Source organism: Hipposideros armiger, unplaced genomic scaffold (genome assembly GCF_001890085.2).
Source record: "Hipposideros armiger isolate ML-2016 unplaced genomic scaffold, ASM189008v1 scaffold_518, whole genome shotgun sequence".
NCBI lineage: Eukaryota > Metazoa > Chordata > Mammalia > Chiroptera > Hipposideridae > Hipposideros > Hipposideros armiger.
In genome coordinates this window covers 830386-847281 of record NW_017731868.1, presented here as the reverse complement: position 1 = coordinate 847281, position 16896 = coordinate 830386, and positions in this window count along the sequence as shown.

The window sequence follows — 16896 nt, the reverse complement described above, 5'->3', positions numbered from 1 at the left end:
GCTGCTCAGCTCAGGCAGGGACTCGAACCGCTGTTGCTCAGAGCTCAAACTCTTGAGCGAGCTCTTAACCAACTGAGCCACTCGGCCGGCCCTAATCATAGGTCTTTAAGGAAATTTATTTCATAGTTTAAAACTTTCCCACAAAGAAAACCCCATGTCCAAATGGCTTCACTGGTGAATTTGACCAAACAGGGAAGAAATAATAACAGTAATATACAAACTCTTCCAGGAGGTACAAGAGGAATGTATTAAATTTTTATTGCTGCATAACAAACTACTACAAAATTAGTGGCTTAAATCAATACCCATTTATTATACCAGTTTTTGTAGGTCAGAATTGGTGTACAACATGACTGGTTTCTCTGCTCAGGGTATAACAAGGCTGAAACAAAGGTGTTGGCCAGGCTAAGGTCTTGTCTGGAGGCTCTGGGGAAAAATATGCTTCCAAGCTCATTCTCATTGTGGACAAAATTCAGTTCCTTGCAATTGCAGGATTAAGATTCCACTTCCTTGCTGGCTATCAGCTGGAGCTGATCACATCTACTGGCCAACCATATTTTTTTGCCATGTGTCCCCCTCCCCACATCTGCAAGCCAGCAACAGTGTGTGAAATACTTCTTGTCCTTCAGATTTTGGACCTTAAGTACATCTGCAAAATCCCTTCACAGCAGTAATTAGATTCATATTTAATTAAATAACTAGGAAAAGTTATGTAAACACTAGGGGCTGGGAATCTTGGGGGTCATCTTAGAATTCTGCCTACCACAAGGAAGGAAACTTCCCAATATATTCTATGAGTTCAGCATTACACTGATCTGGATATCAAAACCAGACAAAGAAATCCCAGAAAGTTATTTTGTGGATATCAACAAACTGATTCTAAAATGCACAGTGGAGAGGCAAAAGATCCACAGTAGCCAACACAATATTGAAGGAGAATAGAGTTGGACAATTGATGTCACCTGACTTTAAGACTTACTATAAAGCTACAGTAATTAAGACATTGTGGTATTGGCAAAAGAATAGACAGATAGATTAATGGAACAGAAGAGAGAGACATTTAAATATAGTCAACTGATCTTTGACAATGGAGCAAAGTTAATACAATGGAACAAAGACAGTCTTTTCAACAGGTACTGACACCTGTCAGGATGGCCATTATCAAAAGAACAAAAAACAAGTGTTGCAGGGATATGGAGACGTTAGAACCCTTGCACACTGTTGGTGGGAATGAAAAATGGTGTAGCCACTATGAAAAACAGTATGGAGATTCCTCAAAAAATTAAAAAATAGAACTATCACGATGCAGCAATTCCACTTCTGGTTATTTATCCAAAAGAATTGAAATCAGTATCTCAAAGAGATTTAGCACTCCTATGTTCATTGCAGCACTATTCACAATAGCCAAGATGTATAAACAACATAAATGTCCATTGACAAATGAATGGATAAAGAAAATGTGGTATAGGAGAGATCCAAGATGGCGGAGTAGATAAACACTGTGCCTGCGTCCTTCTGTGAACACATTAAAATCACAGCTAAATTATAAAACAATCAACCTGGAGAACCATCTGAAGTCTAGCCAAACAGAAGTCCTATAACTAAAAATATAACAAAGCCACGTCGAAACTTGTAGGAGGGACGGAGACACAAAACGGGCCCCAAGCCTCCCTGTAGCAGTTGAGAATCAGGAAAGATACCCCAGCAACAGAGGAGCGAGGGACCCCAGGCCCCCACACCAGGCTCCCCATCCCAGAATACTGGTGCTGGGAAAAGGAGCCTCCACAATATCTGGCTGTGATAAACACTGGAGATTCCGATGGTTCGGGTGGGACGGAAGGCTGCAAAAATCCCACACGTCCTCTTAAATGGCCCACACACAGAATCACTCTCTCACTGGCACTCACCTTAAGCTCCAGCAGAGGGACTGGGAGTTGGGGGGCCTCGGAGACATACAGGGTGCAGACTGAGGAATGTGGTTTCAGGGGCAGAACTGGAGGACAGTCGGCATTTCCCTGGTGAGGGGTTGTCTTTGTATGCAGCCAGCCTGCAGGCGCCATCTTTCCTAGTTGAGCACACCCCCACAGGCCAAATCTGAATCTGATTGGCCTGGTGAGCTCCGCCCTGTTGACTCAGGTGGGACCTCACCCCACTCAACTCACTCACTGCTGGAGGCACTTTCGCTTGCCAGCAGTCAGCCCCTCCCCCATTGCACTCATTCTTGGAAAACTATCAGAGTCCACAGGGACCAGGTGGGCAGCAACTGGCTTCAGTGTGCTCTGAGATTTTTGCTGAGTAGCTCCAGGCTCAGCACTGCCACCAAAACAGTCTAGATTAATCTGGTGATCACAACTCTTCCCACTCTAATGACTCCTTGAGACCCTGCCGCACTGAACTTGCATACTGCACAAAGCTTTATCAGTGGCTGAACCTTAAGGGAGCCGGCAGGTGGCAGCAGGTCTTCAGGTGTCCTGGCTTTTTGTGGAGATACCCCAGGTCTGCTACTGGTGGCAGCCATCCTCAGTTCGCAGTGTGGCTTCTCCCACATGCCTCCAGGTTTAGTACAGGCAGTGAACAACTGCGGATGGCTTTGTAGCTCCTACCAGGTACTCCCCAGCCAGTCAAAGGCAGTGGCTGACCTGGGCCTGCACTGGAGCCCCTCCTAAGAGTCCCCAGAACCACAGCAGGGTATTCGCTTCAGACCACAGCAGAGCACCACCCAATTAGCTCCACAAGTGGCACACACAAAGGGTGCTCTCAACAGGCACCTGAGCCTGTTGGGGCGAATCTCACTCAGTAGGGTAAGCCTCCCACACAGCAGCCCATAAGCTGTGGATGTGGCCAAATCCCACAGCCAGTCAGCCTGAGGGTCAATCGCACCCATTGATGTGCCAATAGCAATCAAGGCTCAACTATAATAGGACACACACAAGCCACACAAGGGACACTCCTGGAGCACCCAACTCAGGTGACCAAGGAGACTCTGCCACTGGGCCCCATAGGACACCTACTACATAAGGCCACCCGGCCAAGACTGGGAGACATAACAGATCTACCTTATACATAGAAGTAAACACAGAGTGGCAGCCAAAATGAGGAAACAAAGAAATACATCCCAAATGAAAGAACAGAAGAAAAATCAGAAAAAGAGCTAAACAAAATGGAGGCAAACAACCTACCAGAGACAGAGCTTAAAACAATGGTTATAAAATACTCAGAAACTTAGTAAGAACATCAACAAAGAGATTGTAAGCATAAAAAAGGACATAGAAACCATAAAAAAGAACCAGTCAGAACTGAAGAATACAATAACTGAAATGAAGAATGCACTAGAAGGAATCACCAGCAGACTAGATGAAGCAGAGGACTGAATCAGCAGTTTGGAAGACAAGACAAGAGAAAATTCCCAATCAGAACAGCAAAAAGAAAAAAGAATTTAAAAAATTAGGATAGTTTAAGAGACCTCTGGAACAACACCAAGCATAACAACATTTGCATCACAGGAGTAGCAGAAGAAAAAGAGAGAAAGCAAGGGATTGAGAACTGTTTTGAAGAAATAATGACTGAAAACTTTCCAACCTAAACATACAAGCCCAGGAAGCACAGTGTCCTAAACAGGAAGAACCCAAACAGGCCCACACCTAGACTCATTATAATTAAAATGGCAAAGTTTAAAGACAAAGAGAGAATCCTAAAAGCAGGAAGACAAAGACAACTAGTTACCTACAAGGAAGCTGCCATAAACTGTCAGCTGATTTCTCAGAAACTTTGCAGGCCTGAGGGGATTGGCAAGAAATATTCAATGTGATGAAAAGCAAGGATCTACTCCAAGACTACTCTGCCCAGCAAGGCTATCATTTAAAGTAGAAGGACAGATAAAGAGCTTCCCAAACAAGAAGAAGCTGGAGAAATTCATCACCATCAAGCCAGTGTTACAAGGAATGTTAGAGGGACTTAAGACAGAAAAAAAAATCAAAATTATGAATAATAAAATGGCAATAGCTATATATCTATCAACAATTACTTTCAATGTAAATGGATTAAATGTTCCAATCAAAACACATAGGAGGACTGAATGGATAAGAAAACAAAACCCTTACACTTGCTGCCTACAACAGACTCACTTCAGATTGAAAGACACACAGAGGCAGAAAGTAAAGGGATGGAAAAAGATATTTCATGAAAATGGAAATTAAAAAAAAAAAGAAAGAAAACCAAAAAAGCTGAAGTAGCAATACTTATACCAGACAAAACAAAGGCTATAACAAGAGACAAAGAAGGACCCAATAATTCCACTTCTGGGTATTTATCCAAAGAAACCCAAAATTGGGACGTGTGCATCCACATGTTCATTGCAGCACTGTTTACAATGGCCAAGATGTGGAGGCAGCCTGGGTGTCCATCGATGGAAGAATGGATAAAGAGGAGGTGGTACATATATACAACGAAATAATGCTCGGTCATGGAAGGGAATTGGTTCTTGCCATCTGTGGTGACATGGGTGGACCTGGAAGGTATTGTGCTGAGTGGAATATATCAGACAAAGACAGATGTAATGTGATTTTGCTTATGTGTGGAATCTAAGAACAAAATTAACAAACAAAATAGAAACAAACTCATAGATACAGAAAACATTTTGATTGTTGCCAGATGGGAACGGGGTTGAGTGTGAGTGAAATAAGCGGTAGGGATTAAGTACAAGTTGGTTGTTACAAGGTAGTTATGGGGATGTAGGTTATAACATAAAGAGTATAGTCAATAAGGGCCGGCCGAGTGGCGCGATGGTTAGGAACTGGCTTGGGACACCAGAGGGCCCCAGTTCAGATCCCACATATGAGGGCCAGTGACACTGCCCTCCACAACTAAGATGCTGAACAACAGCTCAACCTGGAGCTGGGCTGCTGAGAGTCGCCGACAATGGCGTAGGCTGCGGCCCCGGTGGCAGTGGGTTGCCATGGGCTACCGTGTGTAGCCAGCAGCCAGCGTGAGCAGCCAGCAGCCGCAGTGAGCGGCCATCCAGAAGCCGGCGACTGATCTGCCTCGCCCTGGAAGAGCGCAATGATGGTGCCAACTTGGGCCAGTGAAGCAACGTCCTCCACAGCTGGACTGAGGAACAAAAGGGACAGCGACTTGTCTGTCCCCCCTCCCCCAACTCCTCAGCACTGTTCCCAGCCCCCCAATCCCCCCAAAAAAATCTTACACACAAAAAAGAATATAGTCAATAATATTGTAATAACTATGCAAGGTGTCAGATGGGTACTAGGTTTGTTGGGGTAATAGATGGGAGGGAATTGGGGGCAGGGTCCAAAAGGTGAAGGGATTAAAAAGTACAAATTGGTAGTTACAAAATAGTCATGGGGAAGTAAATGAAAGCATAGGGTATAGAGTCAATGATATGGTAATAACTATTTACAGTGCCAGGTGGGTACTAGACTAGTCGGGGCATCAGTTCTTAAATTATATAAATGTCTAACTAACCACTATGCTGTACAACTGAAATTAATATAAACTAATATTCAATGTCAACAGTAATTAACAATTTTAAAAAGAGGGGGAAGGAAGGGGGAATAAGTGGTTCAAATTTCCAGGTATAAAACAAATAAGTTATGGGACTGTAATGTACTGCATGGGGAATATAGTTAATAATATTGTGATAGCATAGTACGGAGTTATCATGATGGTCACTTCTTGAGGTATATAAATGTTGAACTAATATGGTATACACCTGAAACTAATATAATAGCGTATGTTAGCTAGATGTTTAATAAAAATCTTAAAAAATAATAGAACAAGTTAAGATGCTCAACACGAGGGGCCGGCCGAGTGGCTCGTTGGTTAAGAGTTGGCTTGTGAGTGTGAGCTCTGAGCAGCAGGGCCATCGGTTTGGATCCCACATGAGGGCCAATGACCCTGCACCCTCTACAGCTAAGATGGTGAACAACAGCTCAACCTGGAGCTGGGCTGCCATGAGTCACCAGCGATGGCGTAGGCTGCAGTGGGCTGCCGTGAACCACTATGTGCGGCTATCCAATGGCCAGTGACCAATCTGCCTCAGCCGGGAAGAGCACAATGATAATACCAACATGAGCCAGTGAAGCAACATGCTCCACAACTAGACTGAAGAACAAAAGGACAGCAAATTGTCTGTTCCCCTTCCCCAATTCCCCAATGCTGTTCCCTCCCCCCAATTCCCCAATGAAATCCTCAAACAGACAAACAAAAATAAATAAAATAAAAAATTACACTGAGAATTATTTTTTTAAAAAACGATCAACATGAAAACCAGCATTATTATCATTATTACTATTATTACTGCAGTTAGTTTGCAGTTAGCAATTTCTTAAGAGTACGAGGTTACATTTTTCTTGTTTTGAAATGGTATTTGCAATATACTGTCAGACTTGACACTTTTTTTATTCTTATTACACAAGGTAAAGTAATCATAAATAAAACTTTTGGGGGAAATCCTCTAAAAAAAAGAAAAAAAGAAAATGTGGTATACATATGCAATGGAATACTATTCAGCCTTTAAAAAGAAGGAGATTCCGCAATATGCAACAACATGGATGCACTTTGAGGACACTACACTAAGTGAAATGAACCAGTCACAGAAAGGCAAATACTGCTTGATTCCACTCACATGAGGTGTCTAAAATATTCAAATTAATAGAATCAAAGAGTAAGTGTCAGAGGCTGAGGTGAGAAACAAATGGGAAGTTACTAATCAATGGGCATAAAGTTTCAGTCAAACAAGATGAGCAAGCTCTAGATAGCTGCTGTACAACATTGTAACTATATAATCAATAAGTCAACAATCATGTATTATACACTTAAAAATTTGTTCAGAGGGTAGAGCTCATGTGAAGTGTTTTTATCACAATAAAATAAATGGTGCTGGAACAACTGGACATCCATATGCCAAGGTAGACCTTACCTCCTTCTCAAAAATTAACTCAGAATGGATCACAGGCCCAAACATAAAATGCAAAACTATAAAGCTCTCAGAAGATACCGAAGAATAAATTCTAAGTGGCCTTGTGTTTGGCAATGTCTTTTTAGATGCAACACCAAAGGCATGATCCATGAAAGAAATAATTGATAAGCTGGACTTCATTAAAATTAAACATTTCTGCTCTGTAAAAGGCACTGTTAGGAGAATGAGAAGACCAGCCACAAACTGGGAGAAGATATTTGAAAAAGACATCTGATAAAGGAGTGATATCCAAAATATACAAAGAATTCTTAAAACTTAATAGTAGAAAATGAAAAACCCAATTAAAAATGGGCAAAAATCTTAGACACTTCACCAAAGAAGGGGTAAACATATGAAAAAATGCTCCATATCCTAAGCCATTAGGGAAATGGAAATGAAGAAAACAATGAGATACCATTACACATTTACCAGAGTGGCCAAAATGCAGAACACTGACAATGCTGGCTAGGATATGAAGCAACAGAAACTCTCATTCATTGCTGGTGGGAATGCAAAATGGTACATCCACTTTGGAAGACAGTTTGGCAGTTTCTTACAAAACTAAACCTACTCTTAACATACCATCCAGCAATTGTGCTCCTTGGTATTTACCCCCAAAATTTGGAAAACTACATCCACACAAAAATCTGCTCATGGGTGTCTGTAGCAGCTTTATTCATAATTGCCTAAACTTGGAAGCAACCAAGATGTCCTTCAGTGGCGAATGGACAAATAAACTGTGGTATATCCAGGCAATGAAATATTATTCAGTCATAAATAGAAATGAGCTATCAAGCCATGAAAATACATGGAGGAACTTTAAAATGCATGTTACTAAGTAAAAGAAGCTGACCTGAAAAGGCTACATACATTATGGCTCCAACTCTTATTACATTCTGGAAAAGGCAAAACTATGGAGACAGTAAAAAGATCAGTGGTTGCCAGGAGATAGGGGGTAGGAGGGATGTATAGAGGGAAAGCACAGAGGATTTTTAGGTCAGTGAAACTACTTTGTATGATATTGTAATGGATACATGTAGTTCATTACACATTTGTCCAAGCCCATAGAATATACAAAACCAAGAGTGAACTTTAATGTGAACTGTGGACTTTGGGTGATTATGATGTCTCACTGTAGGTTCATCAATTGTAACAAATGTACCAGTCTGGTGCAGGATGTTGATAATGGAGGAGGCTATGCATGTGGGGGCAGGAGGCATATGGGAAATCTCTGTACCTTCTGCTCAATTTTGTTATGAATCTAAAACTGCTCTAAAAAATAAAGTCTATTTAAAAAAACAGACAAAGATATTACAACTACAGAACAAATATCCATAATAAACATAGCTACATGAGTTTTTAACATAATTTGAGCAAATCAAATCCAACACAATATATAAAAAGGATAAATACATCATGACCCACTGGGGTTTAATTCCAGGAATACAAGGTTGGTTTAACACATGAAAACCAATCACTGTAATTCACCATATTATCAAACTAATAAGAAAAACCATATGATCATCTCAATTGATGCCAGTAAAGCATTTGATAAAATCCAACATCCATTTGTGATGAAAGAACAAGAAACAAAAAATAATCTCTTAGACAATTAGAAAATTTTGGACTTCCTCAACCTGATAAAGGGCACCTACATAAAACTGAAGCTTATGTCATTCTTAAAGGTAAAAGACAGAGTATTTTCGCCCTAAGATCAGGAAAGAGGCAAGGATGCCTACTCCTACCATTTATTTTTCCTCCCTCCCTCCCTCCCTCCCTTCCTTCCTTCTCTCCTTCCTTCCTTTCTCTTTTTAGAAAAACACTTGTGAACATTTAATGAACTTCCCTGATACCAGGACACAGCCCTTCCTCCCTCCCTCCGCCCCCCAAACCACCTTTAATCTTCTCCTCAGCTCTTCTGCTGAAGAATTTCGCCTTAAGATGACAGGCTGCTTTGGGATCTTTCCCTTTCCCAGAGCTTTGTAGTAGCCCTATCGCACCACATCAATGACAGGAGCAGCTCCAGTCTTGTTTTTGGCAGCATTTACCAGTGTCTGCTCACTGACCAAGGTCCACAGTTTATCAAGGTTGACAGTTCGGCAGAAGCTCTGGTTCCTCTTTAAGGTGGTAATGCCTCATACCAACTTTCCCAAAGTAACCTGGGTGATATTTGTTGAAGTTGCTCCTGTGGTGATGCAGGCCACCAGCATTACCTCTGCCTCCCAGGTGCTTTTGGGGCTTGCCAATGAGGCCGTCGCTGTGGCTCACGGGGCTCACATGGCTCCAAAGTTTCTGAGTCTTCCTCAGTCTGGATGGCCTGTCAGCGGCTGAGACGAAAGAGCCCTACTCCTACCACTTCTGTTTAACATTGCACTGGAAGGTCCAGCCAGGGCAATGGGGCAAGAAAAAGAAATAAAAGGCAAACTGACTGGAAGGGAAGAAGTAAAACGGTCTCTACTTGCTCAAAACACGATTGTGTACGTAGAGAATCCTATGGAATCTACAAAAAAGCTACTAGAACTAATGAGCTTCGCTATATTGCAAGATACATACTTAATAGAAAAAATCAATTGTATTTATATATACTACCAATGAATAGTCAGAAGTTTAAATGTAAAATACACCATAAAAAAAGATGAAATATTTAAGGAAAAATTTAGTAAAAGGCTTTGTAGTGTAAGCCCTGACAGTTGGTTTGTAATGCAAATGGATGACTTAAGCTTTGATTGCAGACACATCCATTTCAAAGAGGCACCCACTTCAAAGCGGATTATCTCCAATAAACACACTGCCAGCCACAAGACTAGATAGAGAGCTAGGCACCACACCCCACTGAGACTCCTTTGTTTTACAGATCTTGGTTGATTTCAATAACTGACCATTAGGGCTGCTTGCTATTTTCTCTTACTGTGTTTTATTTTTTTTATTATTATTATTTTTTATTGTTAGTTTCAGGTGTACAGAACAATGCAATAGTTACCCTTTTCACCCTCACAAAGTAACAACCCCCCTCCCCCCATCCAGTGCCCCCCCCCATATCATGCTTATCTATTACAGTGTTTTAAATTCCCACTCTTTGTTTTAAATTCACCAATAAAGAGTGAGCCAGGTGAAACCCTAGGCTCCCACCCTCAACTCTAATGCAGAACCCAAGCGTGTGCGCTGCGCGTGCGCTCTCTCTCTCTCTCTCTCTCTCTGTCTCTCCCCATCCTCCCCCACAACCTCGCTGTGTGACCCCAGGTATGCTGTGCCATTTCCAGGTCTTATAAGTAATAAACATGTATCTTTTCAAAGCTTCCTGATGGTTATTGCTGAAGAGCATCTTACAATCATAAGAACCACAAAGGCTGGCCCAGCCACATTTGTTGTGGATAGGCTGAGACCAGTACAAAACAGACCTCCAAGTCCTGTTTACACTGAAAAGCACTAAATATTGTTGAGAGAAATTGAAGAAGATATACATAAATGGAAAGATACATACACCATGTTCATGGATTAGAATACTCAATATTGTTGCAATGTCAGTTCTCAAATTAATCTATAGATGCAATGAAATCCTGATCAAAATGCCAGGCTTTAGGGCGGAGAGTAAAAAATTGACATTCAAAGGAACTGAAATAGCCAAAACAGTGTTGTAATACAAGAACAAAGTTGGAGGGCCTAACACTCCCTGATTTCAAGGCTTATTATAAAGCTACAGTAATCAAAACAGCATGGTATTGGCATCAAGATAGCTCAATGGACGAGAATAGAGTCAAGAAATGGAGGAAGAGGGAAGGATTGATTACTGACAGCAAGAGGCCTAACGGGCATAATAAGGATGGACTATAACAGGTGTAACTAGTCACTCATTTATTTAAATAATTTTCAACCCTTTCCTGCAATACTTTTGTTCCCATGCCGTTTTGTACATCAGCAAGTATATCTGTAGTGTTAAAGGTGGTCAGTGTGGTCAGATCCTAAAGGTGGCAGTTGATTGAAGGCAGAGGCTGTGGCTGGTTTGGTTTTTTTGTAACTGCATATGCAGTCTAGTGCAGTACCTGGTGTTTAGTAGGTGCCAAATTAATTATTTATTGAACTGATGTGAAACCCATGAGAGCCACAAACATATGCATGATCGCTGAAGTACAGACAGACTCACAGTTGCACACTCCTGCAGACACAGTCACATGTTAATATGAGCTGATGTTTACCCAGTGCTTCCTGTGGGCCAGGCACTGTGCTGAGCACCAGATAAGCATAAGTATGGCTTCATTTCATGCTGTTAACAGTCGAAATTATTAGGATTTGTGTTTTGCAGATGAGGAAACCGAGAAACAGAGAGGTTCAGTACTTTGTCCAAGGTTACCTCTCCAGTAAGTGGCAGAGTCAGGATTTGCACCCAGGCCAGTCTGGCTGACTTCAGAACCTATAAGCCTCGCTAGTATCGAAGACTCACATACAATCCCAGAGAGGCGCAGGGACATAGAGAGAGACACTTTTTGGCCGCAAGAAAGGCAGTTCCAAACACAGAAGCAATCCCACGTAGATATGTGTGAGCGTGCGCGTGCGCACACACACACACACACACACACACACACACACACACACACACACACACACACACACACACACACACACACACACCTTGTCCTAGAAACACAGACACACTCAGTGATGGCCACTCTTTTCCGTCAAGTATTGACTAACATTCACACAATAACCATAATTCAAGGAACCAGATCTGGCCCGTGTGGTCACACAATAACACAGACACACACCCACTCCTGAAACCACAGACACACAGTAACAGCTCCCATAAGCCCATTCGGTTACTCACAATCAGTACACAGTCAATACAAATCACATGCAGTTAGATGTACGCATCACCTCCCCGACACATTAATAATGCCTCCTCTCCCAAGTTATCCAGTTACACAAACACAGTCACACACACTGATTTTTAGGAGGAGGCTGGGTCGGCAGAGGTGGTCCCGCCGAGGGGCCTCAGACTTAGCTGCTCTGGGCAGCCGCACTGCTTCCTGTACTGGGGTTGCCAGGCAGAGTTCGCCTGGGCGCCACGTCACGATCTGCCATTGGCTGGAGGCGCTCGGGGTTCTGTATCAGCCGCGGAGGGAGACAGCTCACTTGGGCCGCTGGACTTTCACTACTAAAACCGAGGAGGTCCCGGACAAAGCAGGACGAGTTGAGCGAGGCTGCGCTGCAGCGGCCGTTGGAGGGCTGGGCGGGATACCTCTAGTTGCTAAAGATTGTGTCTAGGAGGGGAAGGAGCAGGGCGTGTCCACTGAAACTAGGCTGTTTATTTTTTTAATTTTTTTTTCTTAGGCTGTTTATTTTTAATTGCAGAAATACATGTCCATGGTGAAAAACAGACAATGAAACCATATCATCATCATCCAGATAAAACCCTCAAGCATCAAGGGGGAGACTCTGGCTTACCTCAGGCCCTCATCCCCTATCCCTTTAACAATGCCTCTATGGCCCACGCATATATAAGCCTATTAAGGACCCTTTCTGAAGTCCTGGCAGGTAACTTGTGTCCCACCTGGAAGAAGACGACAGCAGCCTCGTCAGCCTTTCTGGCCTCCCCGCTGGCCCCTCCCCCCCACGCCCTATGAGCAGCTACAGAGGTCACACATCACATCTCTGCACAGTACCCTTTGGTAGTTACTACCTTAGAGCAAAAGCCCCGGATGTGTGCCCTGTTTACCTCTCTGTCTTCAACTCGTGTGATACTTCCCATCACTCTCCTCCCTGGAGCCACACTGGTCTTCCTTCTAGATGCCACGTTTAACGCAGCCTTCACACTGGCTGTTCCCTTTGCCTGGAACACTCTTCCTTGAGGCCCCACAATGGCTTATACCCCCTCTTCTTCCTAGTTCAAATGTCACCTCCTCGGAGAGGCCTTCCTTGGACCACCCCAGCTAAAATAGGCTCCCCTCTCAACTCTCTATCCCTTTACTTTGCTTTATTTTTCTTCAGAGAAGAAAATATGTCATTTACTCTCTGACGTATTTGTTTATTGTCTTCCTTCTCCATTAGAATGTCAGCTTCATGATAGCAGGAATTTATGCCTGGCATACAGTAGGTGCTCAATAAATGTTTGTTGACTGAATGAGTGAACAAAGCAGGAGGGCATAAACAATAATAAGGAGTGATGGGGACTGTGGGGCCTGGAGAATACATGTCCACTGCAAATCATTCACATTAACACATGCACACACACACAACCATGTGTCTGCAAGCCAAAAAGTTTGGGCTGCCACTTTCTGTCTGAATTTGTGAATATTAGAAAACATTAACAGAAGTAGAGGATACATACCATTTGGCAGCTTACTATGTCTGTTTGAAGGTTCTTCCTAGTGTCTGCCTCTGCAGCCAAAGTCCAGGAGCAAGAACCTGCCCAGAGTCCAGCTGATTGGTAGTGAGGTCAAGCCCACAGCAGGGGGAACTGCGGGTGGATCCGGGCTTGTGTTAGGTGATTTGGGGATGGTTTAAGAAAGTTTCGAAGGTTTGCTCTAGATTGAATACGGTACAGAAGTAGGGGTAATTTTATGATTGGGTATGCTAATGCATCTTCCCTATAGAGACAACAGACTAGAGGAGATGCTAAAGCTGTAATTGGTTAAAAAAAACCCAAAAAGCAGCAGCCCCTCATATTAATTAGGATAGGCGGTGTTTGGTTAATTTTTGTGGTTTGGACAATGTTTACATTTTGTCTGTGTTCAGACATGATTATGGAGTCATTTTAATTTTGTCTTAATCACGATCACTGAGTGGCCTTGTCTGATGTTGATGTTCTGGGAAATATTTATGTTCAACAAAAGAACACCAAGGTCTAACTGTGAATGCCAGGCCAGCTCTCAGATGTCAGGGAGTGTTTTTGTCTTTGTCAGTAGATATTACAAAATTACCCATCAGAAAGGTGGTAATCAATTTCTCAGTAGTGTCTAACAGTGCCTGTTTCTTCACATAATCTCCCACCCATGTTAACACACACATGTACATATTTCAGTTTGGTAAGTGGTTTTCACTGAGCTTTTAATGGAATGGATCTTTGATTATTACAGAGGTAATAATTATCACAGAGGTAAGCATTTTTATATGCTTATTGCTCATATTTTTAATTTTGTGAATTGCCTTTTCATATCCTTGCATGTTTTTCTGTTGGGGAGTTTGTCTCTTAGTGACTTGTAATTTAAAGTATATCTATAATTAAGGATTAACTCATTGCCTGTTAGAGATGTATTTTTTCCTAGATTTTTATTTCTGTTCATGGTGTTCCAACATTTTAGTAGTCAAATATATCAGTGTTTTCCATTATGATGTCTTTTGTAGCTTTTAGCCTGATTTTCCATACCCCAGATCAGTTATTTGCCCATATTTTCATTTCGTGCTTAAAACATAAGTCCACATTTTTCACACTTCAATCTTCCACTTGGAATTTATTTAGTGTGAAGTGCAGAGCAAACTATATTTTTTCCCCTCCCAATACTTAGGCCTTAACATTGACAGAGCTATTCCTTTCCTAATTGGCTTTTGCCGCATCTCTCTTTACAGTAGACCACAGCACACCAAATATTCATGGCTGAGGCCCTTCTGTTAGGTCTGTCGATTTCAGCTCCCACCTTGCTTATTTAGCATGTCAGTTTGTTCCCCAAAGTCTCAAGGCCAGCTATACTTGTATTTTTATGCAAACTAACACAGAAGTGTCTTCGTTTGCCTTTTTAAGCTTCTCCAGTTGCAGTTTTCTTCACATGGGTCCCAAGCACTGCTTCTTGTTACTTAGGTATTTTGTTACTGTTGTGAAGGCAATCCATTTCCTGTTATGTCTTCTAACTGGTTAGTGCTTGTATTTGAGAAAAGGTTTAATCCTTCTTCAACTCCTGCCTATTAAGTCTTTGTGTACCTATTGCCTCCTGCACTTTCCTAATACCTGCCTTCTTCTCTTCAGTGAATTTCTGGAAAGCAGACTTCTCCTCAGTGTTGTCAGTACATGGTAAGTGTCATTAACATATTTTATGCTTATGATGGGTAATAATGGTTTCCCCAGCCAAGACAGATATGTGTAAGTATAGAGCCATACATCCGTTTATCTGGTTTGTTTGCATCTGTAGTCCAGTATAAGTATTAATAGCACCATTTTTATTCTTAAATTTGTGCAACTTTGGATGATAGACAGTCACCCTAACTATAAGAGAGGGCGACTAATAAGGAGATAACCTATGGTAATCAACACACAGATCAGTGGAGGGAATTATTAGGAGACAAAAAGACATGTTTAATCTTATCATGCAAGTAGCTATTAAATTAGCCTTCATGTAGAATTAGGGTTGTTACTGACACCCTGCTATCTGTTAGGTCCAGATAATCAATAAAGAGCCTGGATGTCAAATTAGGGTTCTGAAAATTTTATTAAGCTGAGCTCAGCGACCGCCTCTCTAACTAAGGAGAGACGGCCCTAGGGGGTTGGAGGGGGGGGAGGGAATACGCATGTAAGGACGGGGTTGAAAAACTAGTTAGCTTGCTCCAAGGCCTCCTGAAATGTTAACATGAAGGCAGGGAGAGGAAGGGGGACCTTCAAGGCCTGAGGAAGGGGGAGGGAAGGGGACCTTAGGAATGTTGTTCTTTAACCTTTTATTCCCCAGCAGAAGCAAAGCAGGTGTACAGAAGCAAAAAGAGCTGTTAGTTTTTGTGAAATGGTCCAATCTAGTTGTGATAAGACTACTTCTGTAAAACATTCTTTTTCGATACAGAGGTCCTTTAATGATAAAAAGGGAAATTCACAGAGATGGCACAAAAGAAGAAAGTAATGCAACAGAATCCCACACGGAAAGGTGACCCCCCCCCAAGTCCCCACAGAAATGTGCAGGACAGGTAATCCCACCCATGGGGAGTGAGGATTCCTACAGTCTGTAAAACATTCTTAATATTTCTGTTGCAACCCATTTCTTGTCAAGCTAGGTGTTTACTGTCTTACTGGGAAGTTCTGCTTAGTCTAGCTGGAGTAGCTGAAGTATGATTTTAAAAAGTGAGTCTGTCCGGCCTAGGGTCGGGGCTGAGATCCTTACAACCTACCTCAAATGTAAAATTTAATACTCTATCTTAAAAAAATATGTGATTTCAGATGTGTAAAAGTTTTAAAGCATTATAGTATGTAGTATAATAAGGAACAGCCATTATACCCAGCACTACTCAGCTTACGAAATAAAACATCACTAACATACTTGAAGCCCTCTATGTAATTACCTCTTCCCAGGTGCATCCCTGTGTTCCCCCCATAGCTTATCTGAACATTATGCATTGGTTATACTCATGTATGGGTTTTCACTCTTCATACATACGAGGTCTGACAATTAAGTTCATGAACTTGTTGCAATGATGTTGCTAACCTTTTTTGATATCAGAGGGATTATTCATTATGAATTTGTACCAACTAGACAAAATAGTTGACCAAGTTGACTATTTGAATGTGCTAAAAATAAAAAGGCTGCGTGAAAAAGTTAGACCTGAACTTTTGCCAATTCATGGCTTTCCCATCACAATGCACCAGCTCACATGGCACTGAGTTTTTATACCCAGTAAACAAATAACTGTATTGGAACACTCTCCCAACTCACCTGATCTGGCCCTCAATGACTCCTTTTAAAGGAAGTGTTGAAAGGAAGACATTTTGATGACATTCTGGACATCAAGGGTAATATGACAGCTCTGATGGCCATTCCAGGAAGTTCCAAAATTGCTTTGAAGGGTGGACTAGGCGCTGGCATCAGTGTATAGCTTCCCAAGGGGAGTGCTTTGAAGGTGACCAGTGATAGTCAGCAATGAGGTATGTAGCGCTTTTTCTAGGATGAGTTCACAAACTTCATTGTCCGCATGGATGTGGTTTTTCATGCTCTTGGTACATAACTATGTAGTATTAT